The 4,723-nt window shown below is 46.9% G+C and overlaps 1 long non-coding RNA gene across 1 annotated transcript; it reads left to right on the forward strand.

Annotated features, from left to right (window-relative positions):
- The first annotated feature begins 1,506 nt into the window (after positions 1-1,506).
- On the forward strand, positions 1,507-4,226 carry LOC146858053 (uncharacterized). Its single transcript, XR_014979645.1, has 3 exons — positions 1,507-1,598; positions 3,052-3,168; positions 4,158-4,226. It is a non-coding gene; the product is annotated as an uncharacterized LOC146858053 (long non-coding RNA).
- The last annotated feature ends 497 nt before the right edge of the window (positions 4,227-4,723 follow it).

Below are 4,723 nucleotides of genomic sequence, written 5' to 3' on the forward strand. Positions count from 1 at the left end.
TGATTGAGTGCCGGGATGACTTAGTGGGTACATGGCTGATTGTGTAAGTGAGTGATTATTAGGGGTGGGTGGAATTTGCGAAATTAACTTTCGCAAATTATCGCGAAAAGGCAGAAAATCTCCGCAAACACGCCGGAAATATCGCGAAGACGCGGAAGTTTTTTTGCCGCCTGTTCGCGGTATTTTTTGCGTGATCGCGGGTCGCCATCTTGTTTTCACTTGTCCCGCCCTCTCGCGATGCTTACTTCCTGTTCCGGGTTGCGCAATGCATGTTCGCGCCTGTTCGCGGTCGATATTTCCTGTTCGCAACCGCTTTTACTTGATCGCGTTGTTTTTTGCTTGCGCGGGGAGAAAATATCGCGCAAACTTGAGCACATGGTCGCAATGGGCGCGGCCATCTTGTTTTTCACTCTATTGCATGGTTCTGGGGCCTGATTTTCAATCCTCCCTAAATCTTTTCAATCCTTTGTTTATAGCCACTTTTTTTGGATCTTTATTACTTATTATTTCTCTAACTCTTTTCCTGCTTCTATATTTTTGGTTTTTGTCTACTTTTTTTTTGTTTTTTAGCTACTTTTTCTCTTTCTATTGCCTGCTATTTATTTCCTTTACTCCTTTATTTATTTTACCTTTTCTTTCCCGCCCAGTCCACAGAACCATGTCCAAGGGCAGGGCTGTTTGCCGGCGCAGCCAGAGCCGCGACCGCCTTCCTTGCGGAAGGCGGCGCCCACAAGGGGTGCAGGCACAGGCCTTATTTGGGGAGGCGGAGTTGGCTGCACTAATTTTCTTTGTGCAGCGCCACCTCCCCTCAACCCTGGCAGCAGGTGGCAGGCCTGGGTCCGGGTACGGCCTCCGGGAGCGTCGGCAGCGGTGGGGGAAGGTGCGCCGGGCAGTGTCGCGCATCTCTGGGGTCCGGCACACCCAGGCACAGCTGACGCACCGGTGGTCCGACATCCTGGACCGTGAGCAGGACCTGCTGGACCTGCTAGGAGTGGAGGTCCCGGGGCTTGGTGAGTACCTATTTAATTATTACAACTTTGTGTCTGTTCTTCTGCTCTATGTTATATATTGCGAATATCATTTTTTCCTTCCAACCAGCTAGAATGTTGCCGCTTACAATACATTCCAGGTTAATAACGTTTAAAAGTCTTCTGTGATTATGACACAGGTGCTCTTCTGCGCTACTACTAATCTTACTTGTTTGCAGCTTTGCGTTTGCGCTTGCTTAGCGTGATTCTTTACGAGTTTATTTGAGAGAAATTAAGTTACGTAATGCTACAGTGACTCACGAATCAGAATGGAAGACTGGATTACTGTTGATAAATAGTAAGTTAAGTAGTCGAACTGCGAAGCCCCGATATTACATGTTGACCAGATGAGATCGGTCAATGTAGTTATTGCAATTGTTGTTTACATAAGTGTTTTTTGACCATTGTTGAAAAATATTGTATTTGTTTGACACCATCCATCAATGTTTGTCTCTTTCTTATATCTTTCCTGTCCATCAGCACCCAGGGGCAGACCGACAGGGACTGGGCAGTCGGCGGGACAGGAACACCACCAGGAGGACACCGCTGAGGGCTCCTCTGCTGGCCCCAGTAAGTCTTCTTGTTTTTAATAACATTTCTTATTCCATAACTTTTACTGCCCCATTTCTCCCGAACTATAGTGTGTTTCCAAATGCTATTTTTTTACCACCAATTATCCTTCGATCTGTACGGTTTAAAAAATCTTATCCCTGCCTCCGCTATGATGACTGAGTACTACTACATACTATCAGTCTGTCTGTCTGTACTGTAGTAGCTAGTCTTGCCCAGTTGGCCAGTGCCACTCTTTGTGAAAGGTTGTAATATAAAACTCATATTCACCAGTAGCTCGTACAATCCGTTGGGTCATTGTCTTGTACTACTTTTACTCTTATTGATGTTGAGGCTTTGAAAATTCACAGCAACAACAGCCCTACCAGATTTCTTAATATTTTGATATGATACCCTATAGGACATACCACTGTTGTAGGGATCTTGCACATACATTTGCACCAGAAAATAGGATGTTGGTGATGGTAGGTTGGACCTTCCTTGCACACCTCAATCAGAAATTCCGCACCCACCACAATTCCACTGCTTGACTATAGTACTGTCTTGTCATACCTATTAGGTCTCGGAACCCTCCCCCCAAGATACCAACAAGTAGACAACCCAGAACATAACACACCCAACCTCTGTCGTGGAAGCAATTCACATGCACACCCTTACTTTAATTTGCTCACTCGTGTAAGTTAGTCCACTCCACACCAAATACCACGAAGTCTATGTAAGTTTAAAATGTTTATTTCAATTTGAGAAGATCTGTACACTGTTTTCTTAGCAGCACCAACCGGCAAATCAATAACATTAAAACAATATACATTGTTACACTTATACAGTTGGGAATTAAATCATGATAACTGAACAGTGGTGGAAGGCAGCACCACCATCCCATAGCAATTTAGTTTATATACATTTATAAATGAAGATGTGAGTGAAGGGACCCCTCACCTCAGAAGAACCTAGTACTGGTAGTTGGTGCATCGTTCAGAAGCTCTGGTTCGTAGAAGGGAATCTTGCGTCTGTAATGCGAAAAAAGAAATGGTGTGCGTTAGTATAATGCAACTTGCAAGCATTTCTCAGCCGTGCCAAAAAGTGTAGCATCTATGGATAAGCAATATGGACTAACAGTAACAGTAGTACACCAGTTCTTCCTAAAAAAGTGGCTTGTTAATGTTTGTTGACCGCTTGTATGCAGCGCGTAGACTAGACAGTAGCAGTGTGAGGCAGGTCATGTGGGCTCTAAGGTGTCTTAAGAAGCTGCAAGGTAAAGGTAACGTCACATGTGCCTGGCTAGGGCTAATCAAGCAAATGCTACAATGATCATATAACTATTAGTGTCTACTCTACTACTACCCGATTTGTACTAGTGATGTATGTTAGTATTAACTCATTTTTCAACCTTGCTACTGATCAATAGGGGGGAGGTGTATATGACGCCTAATAAATGTGTAATGTTTTCTAGGCGCACTACCGACCACCATTGCTGGGGCCAGCGAAGGCGACGCCGAGGGCGAGGATGCGGCAGTTGCAGATAGCAACGGAGCGGTAGGGGGAGTGGCAGCACCAGTGGCAGGCGGTGGTAAGTTAGATTCATAATCTTTAACTATTGTTGAACTCGACAGCACACTCACTGCAAAGGTGTACTGTATGTATATGTATACTGTACAGTTGTGACTTAGGGCCCCATTAGGATGGTGGGCGTATTGCCCCCGCCGGGCCGGCTGGAATTCCCTGCCGTCACCACAGGGGCAAACCTCCCGCCATCCCTGTAGAAAATATTCAGACATGTCCAGGCGGAAAAGGGTTCAATATGGCGGTGGTGTCTCTCTCACCACACCGCCAGCCATATAATCTGCATTTTGGAATGCCTTTGCGTGGCGGCATTGCCGTCCGCCACGGAAAGGCATGCACACATTGCAGAGTATGCTTGGGGGCCCCCATGGAGGGTACCTACCGATGCTATGGTACCCCCCTGACTTTCAAAGCAAAACGTGACAGGCTCCGTGCGGGGCCCGTCATGTTGTGCTTGGAAAAGCAGCACAACATTTTAGCATTGCTTTCAGCAAAGCCAACCAGAATTTAAATTAAAAAGAACAGGGTGCGCCCGCCTCTGTGCCGGGCGCATCATCCTAATTAATTGTCCCCACGGGACCCCCACCCTTTTTAGCAGTCGGATGGTGGGCGGACAAAGTCCGCCCGCTATCCGATGTCGTAAGTAAGTATGAGTTCTTGGGGACGTTTGAAGAGTGAACTAGAAGACTAGCATTCCCTTTAATTGGTATAGGACTAGGAGCCGGAGTATTGAGTAACCAATGACCTCATCTATCTGATTTCAACTCCGCTTTGAAAGTTTTATGGAGAAGAGCACCTGGTGCACTGTTCAACTAAAAAGTGTAAGACAGGTGGAAGGAAGAAGGACGGGCGACATTTAAAATGTTATGTACTACTGTGCTTTATTTTATAGTGCTACTCTACCATGCCACTATGTGTATAAATAATTACCTTGTCCTACTGTTTTATTAAGACTATATTTTACAATTGTCTTGTTTTTTTCTTTTTGATACACAGCAACTCCGAAACTCAACCGGAAGGAGTTGGCCGCCAAGGCACGGCGCCGGAAGCTGGAGGCAATCCAGCAGGAATACCGGCGGCTGGTGGTCCTAGCCGAGGAGGAGGAGGAGACTGCAGCAGCTATTGAAGCCTCCTCCAGTGCCCCGGGCCCCAGCCACCGCCCTCCAGCGGTACGGCGCCACCGCCTGGCGGCTGCCCGCCGCCACTGTGTCATCTCCGGTGCCCCCCCCCACTGTGGCTGCAACTGCCGCGGCCTTAGACGCCGCGTCACCCATTTAGAGGCCGAGATGCGCCAGATGCGTGTCCTCCTCCAGTCCCGCCCCACCAGTTAGTCCCTGTCACTGCCCCTTTTTTAATTCCTGTTCTTTACTCGTTTGGCGTTCGACTTTTTTCTACTGTGGACAGTGGTTGGGGTTAGGGAGGTGGGTGGGTCAGCTTTTGTGGGTTTAGTTTATTTATTAGGGTAAATTAAATATATTTTTCTATGTTACATGCAATGTTGTTAATGTTTTGTAGGTGGGGTAACTGTTTTACATCACACTGTTTCCTTGCTGGTGCATGGC

The sequence above is a fragment of the Triturus cristatus genome, chromosome 3_2 (assembly GCF_964204655.1).
Source record: "Triturus cristatus chromosome 3_2, aTriCri1.1, whole genome shotgun sequence".
Classification (NCBI taxonomy): Eukaryota; Metazoa; Chordata; class Amphibia; order Caudata; family Salamandridae; genus Triturus; species Triturus cristatus.